A 26992-nucleotide genomic window follows, 5' to 3' on the forward strand; every position below is an offset into this window, starting at 1 on the left:
ATGCTCTGATTTTGATCCTTTTATAATTGTAAATAGTTAAGAGCAAAAGGTGTAAACAGTTACTCCAGACGAAAAAAATGTATATTTGTATAGATTTTTGAACAGAATGTACTATTCAAGTAATTTGGTAAATCATTTGCACATTTACATTTGCAGTATCTTGCGAAGACCTAAAATTGACGAAGAAAAGGAAAATAAAAAATATATGCACTGTTATAGGCAGAACATTTGTGCTGCAACTCTAGCTACATTTCTTGACGACAAATCGTCATGAATTGTTATTCATGTTCATACAACTTTGTCGCAACAGATGGAACTATATTTTCTCATTAGTTTGAATAAATGCCGCTAGATATCATAGGCCAGCTTGGCCAGCATATACTTAAAACTAAGTATTCAGTACTCCATTGCGTTGCAATGTCAAACGTGGAGATTTTCCCGTCGTTCGTGCACTGAAATTTAACAAAACGGGCAGATTTTCCCGAGTGGTCAGCAATGTGTTTTCAATGAAAGTTCTTACAAAAATCCAGCTTTAATGATATGAAGTAAGTAAAATATTTATTTTGAAGTTAATTATATCAGCGTAAACTGTCTGGGTATTCATTAAATTCAATTACTTTTAGTAAGAATAAAATAAAAAATGTGATAAACTTATGCCCTATGTCTTACAAGAGTCCCAAGATCAAACAACAAATACTCACTCAGTCGCCACGGTAGCCGAGAAGTTAAAGAGCACAGCCAGCAAAGCTATGTCGTGGTTTTAGGTTCGATATCCAGGAAAAGACCTTGTAATTTTATTTAATGCTTAAACGAGAAACTTAAGTAAAGTATGTTAGCTTCCACAACAATCTTCACAAACGAAAGGGATACATCAAAGAAGTTGGACGCTCAATTTAACACCCGCCAACTATCTGAGATCTAGCACTGTCATTCAAAGGAGCGTTCAGTGAAAATTGCCATTCCTATTCAAATAAATTTAACCCTCCATCAGGCGCATTTAATCTGTGAGATGTAGAGGGCATTTTCTTGTTGATAGCAACTCAGGTATTTCTTTGAATGAGCCATGGCCCTCAGTAGCTTCCTCTTTTACCTTCTTCTAACCAAACGGACTGTCGGTGTTTTACTGAGTTATGTGGTGTTACTTAGCGTCCGCGTAATCTGTCAGATTCGTTGCGCCCCATGGTCTTATTCTTTAGGTATTGAAATTTTTCAAGTTTTCTAACCAAAAACTGATACAAAGTACACATTTAAATTTAAAAGTCAGTTTTCTACTTATTGTCTATTTTTGCAACGAGTGTCTTTTGTTAAATAATATTAAAGCTTTTTTTAATGTTTAGAAGATCATGATGAGGATGATTTTGAGTGCGTATGTACAGATAAAGTAACCAAATTGCCGGATGAAAAACCTACTTCTAGTGTCAGACCAGGGAGCCATAATATTTTATGGCGTTTGCCTGGTATAGTTGGTGACAACGTCGACAGAAACGTTCGGAGATGGTTCATGGTCATTCTTTCGCTCTTCTGAACATAGGCGGGCATCAATAAGTAAACAATTTCTTGGATAATGCTAATAAACCATCTCACACATTCATTCATAAATGTGCACCTCAAAATTAGGGATGACTGATTTTTCTATTCACATTAATGTTCTGTTCCACTTTACCGAGTTTTTTTTTAAAAAACTTTAAACTGAAATTTTTCATTAGTTTCCAAAACATTTTTGATGGATATTAACAGCTATTGGGCCATTAATCTTACAGATTAGTTGCGTCCTATGGTGTTACAAAAATATTGCGCCCGATGAAGGGTTAAGCTGTGTTCTGTTAAATTGATACGAGTTCTTTTTTCCAAGATTTACAACAAATAAATTAAATAGCACAAATTTAAAATAACAAACAAAATTTAAAACATATTTGTCAGAAAAAATTGTTTATAGTAAAGTATGTGCTTCCACGATACCTCATTGGTAGTTTTGGACGTTAAGCGCCGCCTGAAAAAAATGGGCGATTAATGATGATGAAATGATGATTCATTGGTATTTTATTTTAAATTTACTTTTTAATTTGAATTCCTTGATTAGAAGTTTCTATTTGCCATGCCTCATTTTACATAATTGCATAAGAACTTTTAATTTTTGCCATTGAGGTATTCTAGTAATTGTGCCAGACTTGATACTTTAGTCTGGAAGTATTTCATTCTGTAAGGAGAAAGAAAAGAAAGCACCGCCAACAAGGCAACTGTCTTCAATTGCTTTTAAATTTCGTTGAGAGCATAGTAGTAATTATTTTGAAAGTATTTATCCTCTCGGGCAGTAAATTAAAACATTTCACCAAATTATTCTCAATAAATTTTGGCAAAAGCTAGTTATGAATTGTCTAGTTCTATTTTATCTTTAACTGCTTTGGACAATTAAATCTAGCATTTCACTTTGTATAACACAACTCTTCTCTTCAGCATATTTGCAAGCATTTGGAGCAGATTTAGAAGTGGATAAAATTGCATTTTTGTTTAATTGGAACAACTAATGGTAGCTCATAAGTGGATAAAATTATATTTTTGTTTAATGGGAACAACTAATGGTAGCTCATAAGTGGATAAAATTGTATTTTTGTTTATTGGGAACAACTAATGGTAGCTCATAAGTGGATAAAATTGTATTTTTGTTTAATGGGAACAACTAATGGTAGCTCATAAGTGGATAAAATTGTATTTTTGTTTAATGGGAACAACTAATGGTAGCTCATAAGTGGATAAAATTGTATTTTTGTTTAATGGGAACAACTAATGGTAGCTCATAAGTGGATAAAATTGTATTTTTGTTTAATGGGAACAACTAATGGTAGCTCATAAGTGGATAAAATTGTATTTTTGTTTAATGGGAACAACTAATGGTAGCTCATAAGTGGAAAAAATTGTTGATGGCTGACGCATCATTAAAAACGTCACCTTCAATTGCAGTACCAGCTAAAAATAATAACTAACTGCGAGATAGAAAACAAAGCCAAACGATTCCAAAGAAAAAAGGTACAAATGAAATTCGTTTCAACGAATTATAAATGCGGTTCATTACTTTGTGTGAAGTGAAGTACGACCAGAAAAGACAGTGGATCCCTTAAAGTAATCGTTAACTTTAACCAGAAGAGACGAACTAATTGGGCGAACATAGCTATAGACACGGTGAACAAGAGAATTCTCCTTACCATAACCTCTCCTCGTTATTGTATTTACTATATAGAAACCAAAGGTATAGAACAGCACATATTTTAGCTTCTCTGGCAGGTATTTCATTGAAAATTGCAGACATCAAAACGACAATTTTGCTATACTAGCACAATAAAGTTAGAGCCTGTAGTTTATGTTTGCATGGACTATGATTTTTTTAAAAATACATTTAATACATTTTATTTCACCAAAATTTTAAAATCGATTCAAACAATGACCCGCGTGACTTAGGTAAGCTGCAAATTACAATAGTTTGCCTAATTAGTTAAGATTGGAAACGGGACGGGACCTACGCCCCACGGAACCGCAGCCACTAGAGGCTTAATGTGCCTTCCCCTTTTGAGTCTAGTAGTTGAAACCGCCCTTTCTAAGAAGGTTGAGGACTTTCCCTACCTAGTTCTTTTTGCGCTACAATCTCCTTTGGTCTCAAAGTTCCTAAGGTTTCTTAGCGCAACCGCTCGATTGCAACACAATCAAACAACAGGTGAGAGGACGTCTCCTCCTCTTCTTGACACAGTCTGCACAGCGGTTCCGAGCTAATGAGCCCCAACCTTGTGCAGATATTACCTGAACCTACCATGCCCTGTGAATAGGTCTGTGATCAGAGTAATCTGATTCCTACCCAAACACAGGGTCTCTTTAGCTCTTTGCTTACACAGCCAAGGCATTATAGTCTTGCTGTGTTTAACCTCAGGACACATCACCCAGCTCTTCTCGTGTTCCCTCCAAATCCAATCTCTAAGAGCCGCACGAGCCGAACCCTTGGTGATCCCCAGGATAGGCTCCGGGCCAATGAAAGGAGTACTAGCTTCCTTTCCTGGCCAGTCGATCAGCTTTCTCATTCTCTTCAATCCCCACAGGATCCGGCACCCAATCCAGCCGAACTTTATTGTGCCGAGCCAGTAGTTCTAGGGACTTTCTGCATTCCCAGACCAGGGAAAAGGTAATTCTGAAGGAAACAATGGCCTTCAGCGCAGCCAGGCTGTCGGAAAAGATGCAGATCTCCCTATTTCTAAGTTCCATCCGCAGGTTTTCCTCACCACATATTTTAATTGCAAAGACCTCGGCCTGGAAGACGGTGGTAGTTTGTCTTAACGTCATACGTGAATAAAACTTTCAACTAAAAATGTACAGCAGTTAGGTTCGCAAATCGCGACAATATCGCCAATTTTATCCGTCGTAACTTTATTTTACATCTATTTCACTCATTATCAGACGTTGATTAATCGGTTGTAGTATAGGATTCGACATCAACTAACTTTCCATCTCATACTACATAGTTTTAGTCGAATTGATTAATATAAAAGTTCGAAACCAGTAAGAAACACAATAAATTTAAGTTTTACGAAGGATAAAATCAGCGATATAATTTTCTACCCTACTAAGAAGAGAATTAGTCTTAATCCAAATTAAGATTTTACTCTTATGCGTAAAAGATATACTGTAGCCAAATTTGGGCCGATTTCGAAACAGCAGTTTATAAATATATACTGTCGGTGACTTTTATCTAAAAACTATTAGATATTAAGTAATTTTTGTAAATTTTCATTTTATTTATTAATTTTTGATGACTATTTCACAATGTTCTCCATGGAATTATATTTCTCTCAGTAAAAAACATTAAATAGAAAACAATTAATTGGAAAATTGAATGATCTAAAATAAAGATTTTATTTTAAATAATTTAATTAAAATATATCTAAAATACACTGTTGTAAGCTGTTTAAATTTAGAAACATATGTTAAAAACAAAATGTAAGTTTTGTTGAACAGTACAATTCAATAGAATGACTGATTGTTCATACAAACGAGATTCAAATGATAGATATATTCTATCATTGTGTGCAGGTGATTGGTCCAAGCCGAATGACAATCGGCCTTCTCTGAAATTGACTAACAAAAGGGCCCCCATACCTCCAAATATATCAACTCAATAGCAAAAGTACCCTTTATCTTTGTTTGTTAATTAATTGATGCAAGGGCTTACTTGCATCAAACAAATGTGTATTTTGATATATTTGATAATCTTCTTAGTCTTAAGTTTGTAATTTAGCTGACTAGTATAATTTTAGTTTATTATTGACTTTCTTGTAATTGTATTTTATTCAATATTTACAACATAAACCTCTGACAGATTGAAATGAAACAAGGGATTGAGCACTATTTCCATCCTCAGCAGTCATCTTCCTATTGTACGTCTAAGAAGAGAGTACCTCATTTCCATAAGGTGCAGGTTTTTTCTCGCCAGTCGCGATCATCTGTGGGAGGCCAACCTTCTATTGGTCATCACTCACTCACTTCACTTATTTTCCAAATTTGGTATTCCGTATTTTAGTACAAATCTTGCTTTAGATACCTAGTTTGTTGTTTCTGAAATCCATTTTTATTGAAGCGACTTTTTTTTCAGAGTTTCAGATTTTTCTTAAAAATGGCTGTCAGATACCAAACATTAAACGACACACTGGAACTGAAATGCTACCATTTCATTTTAAAATGACGTATTATATAGTGCTAGTATATATTACAGTGCTGTAATAACGTCACTATTATTATCCTACAAAAATACAAGTTTTCGTGGCAGGCTGTAACATTAATAAGAAATTTTTGGTGAATACCGAGGTGCGGTCATCAATAAATACAAGTTTTTTGCTTTATACCAACGTTTCGGTAATTTTTACTACCTTCTTCAGGGTATTATAAAAAAAAGTTTGTGAAGCTATGATGATATACTCGTGGCTCTACATTAAACTTCACAAACTTTTTTTTACAATACCCTGAAGAAGGTAGTAAAAATTACCGAAACGTTGGTATAAAGCAAAAAAGTTGTTTTTATTTAAGAGCGCACCTCGATATTCCCCAAAAATCATCTATCAACAACGGCCGAAAAAACCAAAACCATCATTAATAAGAAACCCAATCATTCACCCGTCTATACCGTTCTCTGTCAATACAATTAACTACATGTATGCAGTAGCAATGAATCTTATGACAAAGAAATTCTTTATTTTAATGCCCATTATTGATGTCAAGAAGTGTCTGTATTCAAGTAAAATTGTAAATCTGTAACTACAAAGAAAGTGATTAAAAGCACCACTAAATGAGATTAAAGTTACAAAAACTAAACAGTCAATAAAGAAGAACGAAGAAAGCTGTGGCATATTTTACTAATTCTCCATCTTGAATCCTCTTGAAGCAAGTTAACTCCAGTCTTCCAGTGGTCAAGCTAGATAATGACTAAACTGCAGTTGCTTTAATTTTTATATTTGACTAGCATATTTTTGGGTTAATATTTGTGTTACGTTGTTAATTTTATATTTATCAGAGCAATATTGGAAATTAGGGATAGTACTTAATGTGTGTTAAAGAAATATAGTTTTGTTATTATTTACTGGGAAAGCTAACTTTTAATAATATAAGGTAAGTGGGGGGAAGATGCCAGTTGGGGGAAGATGCAAGTATCGTCATATTTTGCATATCTACAACTGGATGGCAGCAATTTCTACGTTAAAGTGTGTAGTAAACAACTGTGAATACCGTGCTTGTGAGTATTTCTATTTATATCTAGTTTAATCGTCGTTAAACTGAAAATTCAACTCTTTGAACTTGGTGAGTGCCCATGTTATAATATCGTTGTCGATACTTAAGGTTTGGTGATGGATTGACTAGATTAAACGTAATAATTCCGTGAGATTTGTGTCGTGTACATCTTGGTGAGTACGTGTTAGCTTGAAACAACATGATTGAAGCCTTAGTACAAAAATAAACCCATGTGGCGTCTTCCTCCAGTGCTTGGGGTAAGATGCCACCTATTGAAGTGTTTCAATTTCATATTGATTCTCGTTCATTATTACATTATAATGATATATTTTATAATATTAAATCAATAGAAAACAATTAATGATACACGAAATATAGTTTTTGTATAATACATTAATATTATTAACCCTTGAGCCGTCACCTTTTGTGAAGTGCCATAAGCCGTCACCTCGGGCCATATTGACCCAGCATTAAAAACTATTAAATAAAAAGGAAAACTAACTAATATCATGTTATAGGGAATAGAAATCAAAGACAAAACTTTTTGGCAGCAGGCCCTTAACAACTGGATCCTTTCTAACCCTGGACGCAGAATCACCAGACTTCAATTTGGGTCTTTGCTGAGCGCCGCGTGGAATAGGGCAGCCACTGTTGGAAATGGCAGCGTGGGATTTTCTGCATGCGGAATTTGTACATACGATCCGCAAAAAATTCCAGAACAAGCTTATACCATTCTGACAATATGAAAGAAAATTTGAATGCCACACAAGGAGTTAACGCACCTCTGGCAATAGCTTCAACAAACAGCAGCGGTGCCATCACTTCTTTTGAAGAAATTAGTCCTATCCCCAGATTTCAGAAACCCAAGCAAACTCGAAGAAAGAAACAAACTGCTGAAGTCCTTACGACGGTGGAGAAACGGGAGGCATTGAGAAGAGAGGCTACTCTGCCGACAAAAAAAAAGGGGAAAAGTACTGCAGAAAAAGAAAAGGAAGGACAGTTCATCTTCAGCATCCTCCGCTCCCGATAATTTGGTAATGACCAGTGGTGAGAGTGACATTGAAGAGGAGGACGATGATTTTTGTATTGAGTGTAAAGGATATTTTTGTGATAGGAAGGGCCCAAAATGCGATTGGCTTCAATGCATAACATGCAAGAGATGGCTACATGAAATTTGCAGCATTGCAAAAAATGTTAAAAATTAAACAAAAAATATCTTTTGTTCGGTGTTCCTTCCCCTCAGTGTTTAATGAGAATATTTTGCTGTTTACCTAACATTAAATTTGTAATTTTTTCTTTCTCAATTTATATTGTTGCGTCTTCCCCCGCATCAACTGGCATCTTCCCCCATCATATGGGGAAGATGCCAGTTTTGACAAATTTCATTCAAATGCATTTTTATCGGTTTTGCATTTAATTAAATATACTAATATATATATGTAATTAAAGAATAAAAAACAACCTGGACGTTGATACATTTGGTGTTGTTTTTCGATAACCCAGTTTCCTACAAAACGGAAATAAGTGTTAAGTGTGGCATCTTCCCCCCACTTACCTTATTTTAATAAATTGCGTAACATTTGTACTAATGCATAGGGTAAGTACTGAAATTGTTATGGAGCGCCACCACCAAGCAGAACTGATGAAGTGAGGTTTGTTTTGTTTAGATACTAAAGGTATTTCCGCATTATTTTATGTTTTATTTCATTACAGGAATATGAGGTTATACTATTTTAACTTATAATTAATTTTAATAAACGCCATTATAATTTTTTGCCACGGCACACTTCTACCGTTGCCGCGGCATAGTTGTGTGCCCCGGCACATAGGTTGGGAAGCACTGACGTAATGGATAAATCCCAGAATCCAAATGGATTCTACAATAGTCCAGAGTGTCTCTCCTATTAATTGCCAAGGTAGTTGTAGATAGAGTGGAATCAGGTGTAAAACATCCTCCGAGGCCATAGGAGCGTCTCTTGGCATAGGTGAAAGGCAAGCATACCGTTGAGACTCTGGCTACTTCTAATTCATGATCTTCATCAGTCTAAGCACTGGAAATGCTCTAAAAATAATCCACAGTGCCATCTCGATTGCCTTGAAAAAAAAACTAGTAACAACATACTATATTTAAAAACACTAAAAAAGAAAAACACCTAATCAAGGCTATCTCAACTGTTTCCTATTTCCCTAATTCTTAATTTAATTACAAAAGTTTTCTAGATTTAACTTTTCAGACTTTGCGTGTTTATTACTTCACATTAAATTTCCCTTAATTTTAAATGTTCAACCATCAAGTTTTCTAACAACCTCATTTACGGTTCCGGAGTGATGTGAATGTTCTCAACTTCTTCCATTTCTTCTTAATTACTTTAGCGTGGATAAATGTATGAATTTTATTTAACCCTTCACTGTATAATTTAGCTGTCTGGCTGCACATTAAATTTTTTTTTGAATTATTTTGTATTGGAGTAGCTATTATTATTAATTTTACCTTGTATTTATCTTTTAAAACACAGATTTTCTGTTGGCACAGTTCTAAGGAAAATTAAAAGAGAACCAAAAATAATGCTGATAAACGGTTCATGAAATTTTCAAAAAAATATACGCCATATTGGATTACAGTTGATAGCATAGGGTGCGTTCCACTAAGCGACCACAACGACCAAAACATACTTTCAGGCGTTCCACTTGGCGACCGCGGTCGTTGTGGTCGCGGCGAAAACGTCACTAATGACGTCACTATTTTCGCTCACACAACGCCCCACCTTAAGAGCTGGGTCGAAGTGGGCGTTCAGAGTTGGCGCAATTTTTAAAACAAAATATGGCGACCGAAAAAATTATCTCATGTAAATGAATGTATTATTTCATGTAAATAATAGAATGTGTTTCTCGAAAGTCTACAAAAAATAAATATAAATAAATAAATAATTACTTATCCCTTTACACACTAAATCACTGAATAACACAAAATCATTTACCTGAAATAACTTTTAAATTCTTCATCTGAATAAAGATCAATTACTCTGATAGCTAATAATACGTGGCCTAAGTTTTCGCTTTTTATCATTGCGATTTTGTAAAATTGCATTCCACTCTTCATTGGAACTAGATGAAGAACTTTCTAAAGCATTATTAATAAATATCCAACTGTTGCCACAAAAGACACTTTAATTTTATTTAAACGTAAATTTTATAAATACTCCAAAATGTAATATAAAAAATTGAATTATATATATACTTTTAATATAAGTCAACTTTACCAATAATTAATAAAGTTTATTATAACTGCTTATAAACGGGGTTAAAATTAAAAAAACAACCTCTTCAAGCTTCTAACTTATTTTCGAGGCCGCCATATGTAATGTTTACATGAACGGTTAAAACGCCCACAGATCATTCCACTTGGGTTTTCGATCGCAACGCTCGCAAGCAAGTGGAACGGGCAAAATCGCGGTCGTGAGCGTGGTCGTTGTGGTCGCTTAGTGGAACGCACCCCATAGTCATCTACAATTCTAGTCTTACAATTTTTGCATTGAGCATAACAACTCCATATCTGTTTTGTAATTTATCTTTGTAATATAATAAAAGACCTTAATAAAATTTCCCAGGAAATTGAAGATGCTTTTAATTAATTTCATCTTGATACTGGCATCAGAATGTTCAGAAGACAATTTTGATATCCATGATGGGGACATTATCAAACCAGGAAATATAGATCTACTCGTAGAATAATTTCAAGCGATTCAGAGAGTAATTTGGAAGATTCAGACAGTGGTTCAACTAATATTCAGTTGCAACTCGTGCGGTCGGCAATGTGTTAAGAAAAGAAAATGAAAAAGCGAAGACTAACATAAATGATAATAAAATTCAACGAAATTACATTAAAAAGCGACGATGTTAATCATATAAAACAGAATATTTTTTTGTTAGAATTTAATAAAAAGTAATATTCCCTCCCACAGACTTAAGCTCATTTTCGGTGCTTATTTTAGACGACCGCCATATAATAATCTCTCACATGTAAAGCTGCAAATCCCATTACTGTTTTCCATATTAATTAAACTGGGATCGCCCGGGGATAATATAAAAGTCTACCGTCTCATCTACACTAATTCTTTTTCCCAGTTGGAATCCTCAAAAGCAGGCTAACTCACACACTGTTACCTAAGTGGAGAAAGTTTGCACAGCTTTTGCAAGTGATGATAAGTTTATTTTCAGATTATTATTTAGATAAATTACGGAAATCAACCAACCATAATTTTATACGTAGGTATTCATGGTCGCATCTGTTTGAAGTGGCGGGCCAACAAAAAGAATAGATAAAAAAAAAAGATATATCTCATCATCATTTGATGAAGGCTTTGTAGAAACTTCCACTGATTTGCAGTAAATTTGCTCTACAATAAATTATCATACTGTTCCCGCAACAAGTAGTAGTAGTAGTAGTAGTAGTATTTTTTATTTGTTAAAGAATATTCTTATACAAATTTTGAGTCTGGCTCAGTTAATATACAATACAACAAAATAAAGCAGAAATAAATAGTAGTAATGCTTACGATTCGAAAAAACCATTAATTACAAGATTAAATAATTCAAAAACTATTGTAAAAAGGGACGATAAACATAGTCCTTTAAAGAAAATAGATAAACAAATTAAACATTATATAACTTTTCATACAAATAAAATTAAATAAGCAACCCCTAAGTAAATATAAAATCAAACAAAATCGTTCCTTCTTAACATCTCCACTAAATAACAATAAACATCATTTAATTTTATTAGATTGTTATAATCCAGGATACTCTCCACATTTTGTAAATTATCATCATGAACTATATATCTTTGTATGTAACGCTGGCGGTAGTCACAACAACCAGAACAGATTAGAATAAGATGCTCCAAAACATTGCCTATAACCTTATTACACAATTTACAAATTTCTTCTGCTTTGAAAATATACATTTTCCCTTTTATATAAAACCTTAGAAAGTCACCATTTGCAACCCTCAATTGGCTGACTATCCTTATTTTTTCAAAACTTGTACAAAATTTTATATAATCCTCAGGCTCAAAACATTTAAAATTAAAAACTCTACGATAAAAAGGCAGATAATTTGAGTTAATAATTCTATTTAAATCAACCGATAACAAGTTATTATTAAACTTCTCCAACAAGTTCTTCCTATTCTCTATTAGCTGTTCCCGCAACAATATTACATTAATTAGTGGGCTTTTAAGCTAGTAATAAAGGTAATGAATACATAATTATGCCATTATGTAAACACCTTCAACATCTCAAAACGTGAGATTATCATGAGGATGAGTAAGCGATGCAGGGCAGCCGAAATTCGTTACAGTGGTAGGGTTGATATTTCCAAGTTCGTAATCTCGATGCTTTAGCACCATTTTTTGGTGTGAAAAAAGAAATGCGAATAGGCAGCCTAGCAGAGGATCTAAGTGCATCATAACAATGCCAAGGGAATACAAGAATTTCGATAATCAGGCAATTTGCGATTCTTTTATTTGGCAAATCCAAGACGGCTCCATCAATTTATCGAATAGTCATAACTTTCCTGACAATTTGAAATCATTAATGGGAGGCAGAGTTGACGTCTTTTGCCGCTTTCAAGCATCCAGTAGCCATCAGCAACTTCGAAGCGCTCGATGTGTTGAATGATTGGAAGGGTACACCAAAAAATCGATCAGCCGAGAATTGATAAAAAGGTTTAATTGACTAGGGTTACAATACTTCATTCGCAGATCCAATATTTTGTTTTGAAACCAATAATCGCGAGCAAGCGATAAAAGCAGAAGTAAGTAAGTGACTTACATTTCTACTTATTTGTTACTTATTTAAGTTAGTACAATAATAATGATTTTTTACTTCTTAACCGCGTTATACCTGTTTTTTGCCTTTTTGACCTATTTCTAATTTACGTTCTTCGATAAAGAATTACCTTTAATAATTTGGGACGAGAAGGACGGTGTACCAATAACAACAAGAACTTTCTTTGAAGAGATCAGTGAAATTGTTGATCCCATATTTAGGTATTGCTGGGTCTATTTACCATTGATTCATTTAGTATACAACATAACCACATATAAGGTCATTAATATTAAAGTTATGGTTTACATCATTGAGGACGCCTTGTTAGTATAAACTATTGACATATCTGCTTGAATTAATCGTATGTTTTGACTTGGTCCATCTAATATTGTGATTTTAAGTGATTGTCATGCGACAGATCGAAGGGTCATGTTTTCGTGAACTTCATCAAAGTTAAGCAACCATAATCGTTGTTTTCATTCTATAAAGTGTATGTATAGTTTTGCACAAGAACTTTTTTGAAGTTGATTGAAGGATTATTTGCTATTTTTAAAAAGTTAATACTTAACATTTCTACTTATTTGTTACTTTAATTTACTTATTTAAGTTAGTACAATAATAATTATTTTCTACATCTTACCCTCGTTATGCCTGTTTTAGTAATAATTATAATTGTATTACGTAATGCCTTATATTTTAGAATACTATTAAAAATCATTAACAAATTTAGAGTTCTCACAATGAAGAGTTTAACGCATTGTTTTTGAGCATTAACATTCAACACCATTAGAGTTTGCGTGAAGTTAGAGAAGTTAAAATTGTTAAAACTTTTTGAAAAGAATTATTGAAAATACAGAAACCTGTAAAAATTGAGTAATGCTTTATTTCCTTGTTTGATAAATCTGATTTTGGGTGACCAATTTCAGTCTGAAAATAAAGTTGATATTTATTCGTTTTTGAGTTATTTTGTTATTTATACTTGCAAACACGTACACATATATATATTTCCAGACCATTCGCTAAAACTTGGCAAACTTAAAATGTGATTTACAACGAAAACTCTACTTCAACAGTTTGATGTATCGTGTTATTTCCTTTTACCGAGAAAGAGTGAGTAAATCTGCCGTCAAAGTTAGAAGATCCACATAGTTAACTATTAAATAACTAAAAGAAATGTTAAGCAGAAATTATTATAAAATTTAGAATCTGGCAAAAATATAAATTGGGCAAAGAGAATTCTGTAAATGATGAGACAAAAAAAAAAATGTATCAGACACAAGATATAAAAGGACAAAAGACCCGATAGTTATCTAGCACCTCCTTTTACCAGCAGTTGTCTGCAGGGATCGATAGAGAGCGAAGTCTCCCAGTGGGCCTACTTCAGTAGTAAACCAGAGAACGACACTTATGGCCACTCTACAGATACCAAATGTCTGACACGTTAAACATATCCTAATCGCATATATGTATACTTCAATTAACTTATACTTTAAAATTAACTTTTCTTACAAAAATGAATTGGAGCTTGTTTTAACAAGTATAAGATTTAAATTTAGTTAAATATGTTGCTCTTTAAAGTTCTGATTCACTAATTCAGCATTAAGTAATCGAGTAGATAATGTTTGTAATATTCAGGGCAGACCTGAATGTAAAAACCTAATTGAGAATTATTATGCACTTGATTTATTTTTATTTTTTAAATTATTTCTTATAAAATTTTCCTTTTCTATTAATTCTTCACCAAAAATCTGCGGTGGATAAGTAAAAGATGAGTAAATAAATCATTTCCTCTAAAGGCGTCTATTTTTGCCAAATCTTCTAGTATCCTCTCAAGTTTTAAAAGTAAAAAATCTTCATCTTCTTTGTATGTTTCCAATTAAGCACGGTAGAAGCGCTGCAGTTCATTTCACTCATTACTCCCCTGTCAATATTGCTTATTTTTTTCTCATTTCTGGCGTTACACTTGCTGGACATCTTCTTTGCAGTTCTAGAGAAGTTTTAGAAGTGGTTATAAGTATGCACTTGTAAAAGGGAGATGCAAAGTATGAGTCCCACGCTTGAGATTTAATATCTTAAAGAAATATTAACCATGTGAAAAATGAATATTACGTGGTTCCACCATGGTTCTTAATGTGATAGTTCGACCTTAAGCCTTCTGAAGAATTTAGATCTAGTTCACCTCTCTCTAGCTCACTATGACTTGATCTTATCTCAAGGAAATTCTCTCTGAAGTCTGGTTTCAGCTCTACACCAATTTTGTAAACTAATCCAAATTGTTTTAAAAGCCTTTTTTTTTTCAAAATAATCTTTCAGAAATCACAATAACTCAAATCTTCTTTTAACTTTATCATAGCTTAGGCAATCTCTTCTTTCGTTTCAATCGTTTTCTTAATGATTCCTTCTTTCAGGTTATGCATTTCTACTTTGTCATTCCATTATTTCACTTGGAAATTATGTTATCCTTTAGGTCTGTCTTTATTTACCATCTTCTAGTGACTAAATGGATTAAAAGAAAAAAAAAAAGACAGAGAGAGACAAGTTTCAATTCTACGTTAAATAAATAGAAAAATTAATAACAATAAAATGGTAAAGAAAGGCTAGCAGATTTTGAGAATGGAGAAAGGTTTTTATTTACACTTTACCTGCATAATGTGGTAAGCAAGGTATTTTATCGCATTCCTAGTTACTTAATAAAGTATCTAACCAATTTACCAAAATATTGATAAAAATAAAACAAACTACAAAGGATAAAAAAAAAAATTAAATAGCATTTTAATAATAAATCTCATTACAACTGAACTTTAAAGTGAGCATTAATGACAGCTACAATTAGCAAGTAAATATTACAGGCTCAAACAACTAACTAACCTGAATAAACAAACTAAATAATTTTATTTTCATTAATTTAATTTATTTATTTGCTCTAGACAAACTAACTCTGCATAAAGTTATCTTGAGTTAGATGTAGCCAAAGTGTGTAGCTCCGCGAAACTCATTCAGAGAACAATCAGAGAATCCAATTGTTCCACTCTAAATCCTTCATCATATTGCCAACATAAATTTTAAATTTCACCCATTATTTAGCAAAAAATGTTTAACGAATTAACATCACCCAAGATTAAACAGTAACTTTCGAGTAAATAATTAGGTATTTTATTATATAAATAATGGACTTTTTGAATTTTTAAAATAACTAAAGATTAAATAGGATTTCATACTCTTGCCGGCAACATGTAGGAACATAAAATAATATTTATTGTTTTAATTATTTTTCCAACATCTGAGAAGTTTTATACTTTCTTGATCTAAAGTAAAACAAACAACCAAGGGCGAAAAGAAAACATTAAAAAAAAAGTAATAAGATCTCTCGCCTACAACTACTTTGGTGGAGCGTTACCATTACGAGAGAACACTTCCCGGAAGTCCTGGCCATTAAGTAGCGTCCGGGCGCCAATGACCAAAGTTGTTCACACAAGTTGAAAGAACGAAGTATTTTATTTGTTCTTACTGCAGGGAAAAAAAAGAAGAAAGTATTACCATTGTGCCAAATAGTCAAACTTGAATGTAGCCTGGCTATAGATGTTTTGATGTTGCTCTCACTAAATAACCAAAGTTGTTGCTTCCTTTTGGATTTGAGCACAAGCTATTATCTCTGTGGTGGGTAAGGTGGTGCAGTAGGTGGCGACTTTGTTGTGTTTCCTGGCAACAAAGATATCTGTAGATAAATGATCTAAGATCTAGGGCGATCTTATTTTGGGCTCTAGTCTGCGGATGGTGAAATTGCCACAAAATGGTAGGCATTAGATGAAACTGTATATTTGTGCTTTATTTTAACGATGTATCTTTAACGTTCCGCCTGGTGCGGCTGATCGAAACGATAAACCTGTGCTCTTTTTGTTGGTTCATCTGCGAGCATCGGGTCGTAGCCTCCTCGATCTTACAATACTTCTTCTTTTTCATCCCTCTTTAGCACGATAAGTTTATTTTTTTGCATGGTGTTTTCTCTGTGAAGATAATTTCATTTAGATCGATTTAATGACTTGAATAATAAACCACGCGCGTTCCTGTTGGTTTAAAATTTGTTCATTTAGGTCATTTATCTGTTTTGATTAATTTTTATTATGTTTATGAAAAAATATTGAAGAAATAAATGACAGGAACGCCAGAAAGAAATTTTCAAACAAGAATGCTGGCAAAATGTAATTGCAATAAGTGCAACAAGTTTGTATGCATTTGCATATTGAAAGCTAGCTAAGAAACAACGAAAAAATCAATCAGCATCTTCCAGTACACTATTTATTTAAGGGCATTAATTTTCTGTTTCATTTTTCTGCTTGTAGCACTTAGGTTAAAGTTTTATTAGGCAAACTAATGTTTCTTTTCTTATAAATAAACTTATGTAAGAGATATTACAATGGAATGAAAGTATAAGATAAACTTTTTTTAAATCGAGAAAAATTTATTTAATTTTTTTAATATTTGTTAACAAATGCAGCAACTTTATAACGTAATGTTTAGTGCGAGCAATTTGGAATCCTGTGCCCGATCGTGCAAAAAATTCAGCGCGTTTAAACGTCGGTTAAAAACCAAACAAAATCTTGGGTAACTCAAACTAGATATTACAACCATTATTATTAAAGATTTACGTCAAGTTCTGTTTTTAAAAAATCAGCACAGATCACGGGCAATGTATTCAAAGACGGGTGCGATAAACAAAAAATGTCTGCAAAATATTTTAAGTCCAATAAAATTTTAATAAATAGTTGTAAACATGGGAACCCTTGAAAGCTCAGTTTGATCAAGAATTTGTAGAGCATTTTTGCTTGTCTATAACGGAATAGTTCTTAAATATTTCAGTCTTGTCCCAAGTGCCCGAAGGACCCAGCTGTTCGGGTACTCTTAAAAAAAACCATGAAGACCATTACTGCGACATCCTAATTATTATCCCCACACTAACATGTCTTAGTACAACTGCGTTCTGCCTACGCCATTATTTAAAAATAATGTTCCTTTCTCAATCCCTTATCTGTCTAAATCTTGAGCATCTTTGCCTGAAACAGAACATGTGCACTCATAGAACCCAGCTTTTAATTATTACTTAAATTTATGGCAATTCTGTAGTTTTTAGGAAACACAGATACAATAATTGGGTAATTTCAAATGTCTGCAAATTCAAATTATTATTAGTTACAATCACTAAAATTAAAGTGTGTAACAACTTCTAAAGTAATTAACTATTAAATTAATAAAGAAATCAATAAAAGTTTTAAATGTAAAAAATTGAATAAAGAAATATTATTTTGTAAGTGCGGAAAAAGATTTGTAGGACAGATTTAAAGTAAAAGAGGTATGAAGTAACGTCAAAAAGGGTCTAGTGTTTTGCAACCCCAGCAACCTGTGTACTGCAACTTGTCGAGGGCAATAGATGTGAAAGGAAGACTAAGCCAAAGGGTCAGTGTTCTTTCGTTAGTCAACCAGTCAAGTTCCGTTGTTTCCAACTCATATCAAATCATCTCTGAACTTCAGCTCTGCCTGAGGTTTGATATTTTTACAACTTTATAATTTGATATTTATATTGTACGAACTTTTGTTCACCATCTCAATTGTGTGAAAAATCCATGGGTATAACTGCTGATCTCTTACATGTGCACCATTTTATTTCGCTACAGAAAACAGTAAAATGATCGTCATTGTACACACTTAATATTTCATTGCTTTATTATACCTCAAGCACTCCTGCTGCAAAATCTTGCCGCTACTTTTTAAATATTTATTAAACTGGACAAAGTAAGTGGACTCCAAGGCCCTTTAAACTCCATAACAACATAATTGGGATTCTCTATTAGTTTAAACAATTTAAGGCAACCTGTAAATAAAGAAATAGCATTATACTCTCTACAATCATTTTCATTGATAATTACAACTTCCATAGATGCACACAACTGTTTTTTTATATTCCATTAAATAGATTTTAATAAAAATACAGGTAATATCGTTGATTATAGCTGACATGTTTTTATTATTGCTGAAACTGATGTAGAATTTTTGGATTTTACTTCCAATTATAATGTTTATGGCACTCACAACATCTGCAGACTCAGTACGTAGCTCAGTAGCTAATGAATCAGACACCAGAATCAGCAGGTGTAGAGTTGCACATTTTGCAATTATATTAGCCGTTTCCTTTTTACGATTTTGGACAGCTCTTTCAGGCCTTCATGTTTTAATTTTCTTTAATGTTATTTCATTTTTGTGCTACCTGTATGGATTTACTCTCTCTTTAAACTCTAAGTGCAACCATTAGTGCTAAAATAAAATAAATATATGCTATATAAAAAGGAAATCAAGCTGGGTATTACGGATAAAAACAGTTTTATTACTTATGAACTTACATAGTAAGTATATCCAGACAAGGGATGTACTCAATACGACATAAATGCATCCAGCCAAAATAAACCTAGGCCTGTGGCTCTATAGTCCATTTAGGACCAGCCATCCTTTAATAAAATCCCACACTCTTGGTGGTTTACTGCCTTCACCTTCTAGTATCGCACTCTCAGGATCCAAATCCTTCTCCACAACATCCAAGTATCATCTAAGGTAAAACTCTTAACCTCTTGCAGAAGATATTATGTTCATAGGGTTTCTCTTTCTACTTACTGGTTAATAAAAAGAAGTCCTTAATATTCACCTTCTTAACAATACGGACGAAGTTCAGTTTACAGTATTCAGGCTAAACATTCTGCTCTCTAACAAGACAGATCACAGAATTGTTTTGTAAATGGTTAATTTGGTACTTTGCGAGATGTTTTTTATTTCTTAGAGTCCGCCTTAAGGTATTACTGGCTGCAAACGTGCTCCGTTATGTCTTCACTGACAAAATTCATTGTTCATAATCGACCCTAAGTTTTTAAACTTATCCATCGCTTCAATATTAATATTAACTTCCCATTTTTTCTAAGTTTGTTTTCACAGCATCTACCTAAGTATAACAGTATCTGGCAGCTCCCCAATCTAACTGAAGAAAAATCTCTTTTAAAGTGGATGCTAACAAATTCAGCAAGATCGTCTCCTTAAATAAGTCACTGAGGAAGTGCGATTAAATATTTTACTCCCAGTATTTGAGGATAAATAGCAGTAGAAATTTAAAATTAAATAAACCAAATTCATCACATATTTGCGTATGTTTCATAGTTTATCCCAAATAAACTTATTCATCTAATAAATAAATTTACACTAGCCCTAAATTTTTTTATCACAATTTTGTACAATCACACAAATTGGAAAATGTATTTCCCAATTCATTCAATGTTAACGCAACCAAAACTGAACAAGAAAATGTTTTGCAAGTAAAAGAAGGATAAACCAGCAGCTTGAGGAGAATATTAAAAAAAGGACATGTTTAAGTCTTTTATTCTATAGGAAATGAAACGATCATGGGAGGCTATTTCGTGGCAGAGATGTAAGTGCCGAATCTAATGTCGTAATTATAAACTAAGCTTAGCAGAATACGTGACTGATAGAGAATATTCCTGTCAAAGGATGAATTAGTGCTAAATGCTTCCTCTTCGAGATATTTGCAGTCAGTTATTGAAGTTTGTTATTGTAATTTGTTGTTTTTTGTGGATTTAAAATAGAATTATTTCTGTTAATGTGCTACAAGTAATCTAAGTGTATGAATTTATGTAATGGTGATAATTAACACGCTAGACGGTTAAAATGTATTCAACAGTTATTAGGGCCTCAAATATTATTCTATAGTACCTGTATTGTGACTTGAATAAATAATATAACTTTAATTAAATTGTCGCGTTGAAAAAATATTTAATTAGTCAGTGCTTTACATCATCACTGATCACTTAAATGACATTCTCTGAGGGAATGATATTTCAATTTGAATGTCCTTGATTTACAGAGACATTAAACATTACTAACATCAACCTTGTCTTCAGGGTCTACCAATTAAGGTAACGAATTGATCGGCGTAATTAAACGCAAGTTCTACACGCTATGGCACTATTAAGTTCATGAAAGTTTCCGTTGTGTGTAGCCATGCAATGTTTTTTTAATCAAAACTTAACCAAATTTTAAGCATATTTAAATGTATAGAATCAATAGTAAATTTAAACAAATATGTTTAAGTCACCAAAGTGAATGATTTTATTCTTTCTGCCATCACTTAGTCTTGCCTGAAATTTTTTTTTAAAAGGTTATAAAAATTTATGTTGTAGTTCATTTGTGTGTTGCCTTACTATTTTATCTGTTGCAACTGGCCAAGTTCACTATAATCGCACCATATTTTGCAACAAGCTCCAATCTCCACCAGGAAACCTAAAATCAATTTTTTACTTTCTCCTTCATCAAGCTAATGGAAGTATTGCGATCGGGCCAAACTAATTAAAACTATTCACACACAGTCTGTGTGAATAAAATATCTTAAAAAAGATAAGCCTAAATTTAGGATTCCAATCGTACCATATTCGCTTCTGATATTAAGGCTTTGAAGTATTCCATCGAATGATTATATATTTTTTAACTTCTCAAATTGACTCCAATGAGTTTCTTTATACTTGGTGCATTTTTTAATTTACCTGAATGCCTAATTCTATTTGTTATATTATTTTATAAATTTTTTATTTTTAAAGGTTGCTTGAAAGTGGAAAGTAAAATGTTCCAGTCGTGATTATTTATTTTGAATTTAATAAAACCAAGTGTAAAATGGAATTAATTTTTGAACAATAAGTTTATAATTATCGATTTATTCTTTTATTTTTTGGCAGCGGTATGAATGAACTAAAATGCCAAGAAAACAAGCCAGTCTAATTGATCAGTAAGATGAGACTGAAAGCTAGGAATATCAAAAGGTCACCTGCCATTCCCTTGGCCAGGTTACATCATGGGTGAGAATCCAGACAATTTTCAAATTAAATTGCATCAGGTTTAATATGAGAGGCTACAGAAGAATGTTCAAATGCCAACTAACCTATTTCTTTGTAGGTGGTGAACCCTAATTAGATTTAACCAAAAAAGATATAATATTTGCACATTTTTGTTTTTTTATCATTGAAAATTATTTACAGATCAAAAGCCTGAAGAAAAAATTGAAGAGTATTCATGCCGTAAAAATAACATTTTAAAACGAGACCATCAGTTGATTCTTCAACTCGAATTTTTTAATATAGTTTTCATTTCAGGATGAAGGATATATTCAGATCAAAAGGGAGACATGAATCTTGGAAAATTGGAAACCACCTCTCGAATCTAGCCAATTTGCCTAGCTCGTAAACTTCTAAATTGCTCGCAACTGTGAACAGTCACAAAACAGGCAAGTGCAAAATTTAAAATAATAAATTAGTATTTATTAGACAATAAATAAAGGTAACGACAGGGAAATCAATGTAATAGTTTAAAACATTTGATTCAGCTTGGCATTTATAATATAAAGCTGTGGTTTAAATTTTTAACATCTTTAAATAGCGAGGATTCATCCTACACAGTAAATGCCAATTAGATAACATTGCCCAGTGCAACGATTTAAAATCACAGCTGAAATATATCCTAAAGTATAGTTTTTTTTCGCTTGAATTGTTGTTGGAGGCCAAATAATCACGTCCAAAATTACATTATAGCTTACCTGTCGCTGGAATACAGTCAAAATTATTTTTGTAACTGGGAATGACTAACCTCCCCCCCACCTAAAGGGAAACTGTAGGTCTGAAAATAATTTTTCAATTTTTTATTTGTTTTTTTTATGTATGGTATTAATTGAAAAAGAAAAAGTCATGGGGGTGTTCAAAGCACATTTTTTCTTAAGAAATATTTTAATAAAAAAAAATGGAGGATTGTATCTAGCATAAAATGGAAATCCTCAAGGTCCTCACCTTAACTTGAGTAGCCCCAAAAAATATATTTTACTCAACAATGAGTAGAAAGAAGAATTTATCAATCTATGTAGATATTCACACCCAATGAACAAACTAGCCGACAACCTGTTCCTTACTCTCCACTTGTATATCACAATAGCGAAGAAACTCCGTTCATTTATTTATTATTTACCGCAAGGTAAAAAAACGTTCATAGCAGTTTAGCTTCCCTTTTAATCTGCTATAATTGTATAAAACAGAAACTTTGCTACAATAATGTAACATAAGGCAGCCAGAGAATGTAATAATATCATTACGATTGGATCATAATGTGCAGCTTTATAGCGACTTTTATTTGCCAGCAGTTCAGAATAAGTAGCCATGGTATAAAACTAGCTGGACCACAACTTATTTTATTACTTCTTCTACTTTATTACGATTCCAAACAAAAATAAAGTTTCAGATGATGATCGGAAGGATCTGTATAAAGTTGGCATAAGACTTTTTCATTCACATAATAAATAAAGCTATTATTAACGGCGGCACATTTTAAATGTTTGCACTTTTCGTGGAGGATATCACAGAGAACTTCTTGGAACATTTTTTTTAGGAAGTTAGAATGAAATTTGATTCATCTATTTAGTTATGTTTGTGCTTAGCCCTCCGGAGGTTCGTTGTATGAATTTGGTGACGGACTGATAATCCAACTGTATATTTCTTTCTCTTCGGCATCTAATTTTCATTGAAAATAAAAACACAAATGGGTCCACCATCTCAGTATAAAATTTATTCAACACTAAGTAGAAATAAAAGTTATTGAGGATGTAAAAAATAGCAAACTAAAATTGCGATCGTTTTAAAAAATATTACATTAAAAAATTTATTCATATAAAATGTAGAAAAGCAAAATAAGATAAATGAGTGATTATCTGTGCATTTCTCAATTTTGAAATAAACCAAATTACATGATTGTTTGGTTTGTCACTTAAAATTATTATAAATATTATAAAATTGAACTGAAAGGTCAACCAGTCTGTTATAAAGCAGCACAGTGACCGCCATTATATTAACGATTGAATTCTTGGATTCATCAGGACAAACCACAAATATTTAAAATATAAATTATTAATTGTTAAGTCTCCAACCAAATAATTGAAAATGTATAATTTTAATATTATATTTTTCAGATGCGGTACAGAACTTTTTTGATTGCTTAAATTACCTTTGCGAACACTAAATAAGAAATTGTAAACTATTTTACTTACTTCGAACGCCTAATTCAGAGAATCATGGAGTATTGAATCCAACTCACGTCTCAAATTTATTTGCGATAATCAGCTGTTCGTAAATTTGGAATTTTCTTGGCAAAATTTTAGATGAGGTGAATGATAATTTGTTAATTTCTCCCGTCCACTCAAAAGAAGGGCCTGCTAAAAAGGCTTAAAAATGAAATGAGTGGGGCCAAAAATTGTAGAGTGGAATTTTACTTAGTTACTATATTTTATCAATCTCAGATTGACGAATCTTTGTGAATAATATTTTAACTTTTGTGATAACAGCAAGGTGAAAGCAGATTTGACGAATATCTTCAAGGTCTTCTCAAGAAGCGTTGACACAAGGGACTCAACTACTATTAGGTCCAACTAATCAACAAACCCTTGAGCTAATATCATTAGGAGCTTTGTAAACAATATGTAACCAGCTTTACTACAGTGCTGGCAACCCCAATCTAGGTTTGCATAATAATCAGCTGTGGGGCAGCTCCTGGACCTTCACAGGGACTGACTAGGATATCAATAAAATAAATTTCGTTGCTTTCTTGAAGTAACTTCGTTTTTTATACAAATCAATCGGAATTTTTTTTTAAAAAAAAGGAAGAAAGCTTAAATAAAGTTAAAGAAAAAAAAGATTAAAAAAGAAAAATGAAGTATTTAAATACTGATACTTATACGCTCTAATTATTATTATTAATTATTCGTGGGAATTAACATTTGAACGCTTAATAAATATGAATTAGCACAACCCTATATTTATAAAATTACATGTAATTCAATTAAACATGTAATGCGAATAATGATCAATCTAACCAGATTAAATAATCAAGGTTTGCTTTTCATCCCAAAAATTAATTCAAGATGAAAAGTATAGTTAATTTTTGATAGTAAACATGGTAATGCCCAACTTTTTAGTAATTTTTATAGTCAAGGAGCTGAATATGTAAAGGTAACAAGCTAGCTAATTGGGTAAAACAGATTCAGAAACAATTTCAAGGGTACTGAACTAGCCAAGAATGGCTAATTTCCTAAAATAAAAGATGTTGAAAGTTTTTCATTACATCAAACAGTATTTCTAATTTGCCTCAAGTTAATAAAAATGTGTAATTAGTACACAATTGTGCCCATAGGAATTCCGGACGAGATTTAAAGAAGTTAGTGGCTTAACAATTTTAATTACTTACCAGTTTCTTCTGCCTCTGAATTTTGGAAACATTTTATTTAATTTCTACTATCGTTACAATTTATTTTATTACTTATATTTAAAATATACTAGTAGTTGTTTAAAATTATTGTACATTTCAGAACCCCTGTAATATGTAAATTTACATCAAATACAGAAATTGATCTATCTTTATCTATCTATCTGTCTATCTACTTTCAATTAGTACCAGAATAGTTATTAACAATATTTAATAATATTTGGTTATTTTTTTATTCTTGTTATAACTTCTGTTTTTGTATGTTTCATTTATTTAGTTAGTTTTGGGTTACAAAAATCTGTAAACTTGGTTTTTACACAGACTATGTATAAATCATTTTAGTCAAACTTTAGCTATAAGACCGAGCCTTTATAAGCAATAAATACAGTTACAATTATAAAGTTGGAAAATTTAATAACTTTTCCCAATTTGTTTAACCAAAATTCCATAGAAATGTGGGCATTACTTACCGAGATATAAGAAGTTAAAAATTTAAAACTAGTTAAAATTGCCATAAAATATAACTTTCTATATCTCTGGAACTATTGAATGGTGAACCTTCTAATTTCTCTCAGTTATAGAGGAAAGCATTCCCTTCATTTGACCAAAATTCTATCTTATAACGACACGATCTGAATATTCACTAACTAAACAAAGGTACCAGTTTTCTTAAGATTAATAAGTAATCAACATTTAGGCAAAATGTGAACTGGACAAAATAACATTACCAGAGTCATAACAGCATGGAGTTTGTAGACTGGAAAAAGCCAGCTTGGTTGTTTAAATAATTCATACCTTACGATGCAGAGCTTTCTCGTTTACATTAGAAAATGTACTTACTTTTCCACAAATTTATTTTTATTTTTTTGCTATTTAAAAAAATAAAATTAATGTAGAATTCAAGTTTTAAAAAATTATTTACAGTACCGGATTAAACAAAAGAAAAAATTATTCTTCAATTTATTATTGCCATATTCTACTAAACATTTTTTAAATTTTCAGTAAAGTTGGTAATTTTTGGCAAATAACATTCGATCACATTTTCCCATGATATCTAAACAGAAAATACTTTAAGGCTTCTGCGATTTGTATCTTTTAGATATTTTGTTAAGCAACACTTCTCTGCCTACAAAAGTTGAGCACACGCAATAAAACTGTGGATGGAGAGAAGTGATTAGGTATAAAAGTAAACACTACCTCACAACTCTAAGTATGGGCGCTGATTTCGATGAAGGGAATTCTAGTTAGAGTCTTCGCCGAACAGCCTTTAGATTTTTTTCGTCTTGTGACTCTTTAGTTTATAGTGATAGTAGGTATGTCTGTTACAAATGGTACTGCCCAGAGATTCTGTTCTGTAACTTACTATAATCTAGGTCTCAGTAGGCCAGCTGGTTTTGCGGGGTCTTAGCCTTTCTGGCCAACTTTAATAGAATCTAATCTACTGCATTCTGAGTGGCTAGCACTTTCTATGAAGACTACATTCGGCTGCTTTTCGAATAATCCAACAATATTTTAAAAAAAAATCTCCCTTCATGATTTTAATTCAAACCTGTTGCTTTTATCAAAAACAAAATTATTTATTTCCTAATATATTCGTAAAAGTAATAGAAAAAGATTTTCTGAAAGTAATACATTTTTGTTAAGATCTTATTTAATCTTTTGATATAATGTTTCTATTTACTGTTTCCATTTTGTTATTTCAACTGGGAATAAAGTTTTCTTACATAAAGATATTTGGTTTCTGGGGAATACTACAGAGCTTAGGGAAAGAATTACTTAGAGGCCATTCGGAAAACGAACTTTTTAAATCCGTTGGGTTTTAATCTCATATTTATTCACGAGTGATACCAAACTTTAGAAGATATGATGTCAACACGATTTTATAGATAACATTAAAATGAAAAATTGTTAAATAAAAAAAAGATTTTCCTTTAAAATAATTGCTAAATATGTATATTTCACATTTTTATTAATATTTTATGTAATTAATTTTGGTACAAAGTCTATGAAAACTATAAAATCAAGAACTTATTGCTTGAAAATTAGGAGTGCAAATAAATTTTACG

The 26992-nt window shown here is 32.2% G+C and overlaps 1 protein-coding gene and 1 long non-coding RNA gene across 3 annotated transcripts in view; one reads left to right on the top strand and one right to left on the bottom strand.

The window, feature by feature from the left end:
• Positions 1–26992, bottom strand: part of LOC141453579 (acetylcholine receptor subunit alpha-like) — a 338623-nt gene that overhangs the window by 285110 nt on the left and 26521 nt on the right. The window lies entirely within an intron of this gene.
• Positions 419–25526, top strand: LOC141452805 (uncharacterized). Of its 2 annotated transcripts, XR_012457637.1 has the most exons (4): positions 419–545; positions 21782–21912; positions 23638–23831; positions 24010–25526. It is a non-coding gene; the product is annotated as an uncharacterized lncRNA (long non-coding RNA). The 2 variants fall into 2 exon arrangements; XR_012457636.1 differs by having other exon boundaries at positions 23638–25526.

The sequence above is a fragment of the Rhodnius prolixus genome, unplaced genomic scaffold (genome assembly GCF_049639745.1).
Source record: "Rhodnius prolixus isolate KJV_2025 unplaced genomic scaffold, Rpr scaffold_3, whole genome shotgun sequence".
Classification (NCBI taxonomy): domain Eukaryota; kingdom Metazoa; phylum Arthropoda; class Insecta; order Hemiptera; family Reduviidae; genus Rhodnius; species Rhodnius prolixus.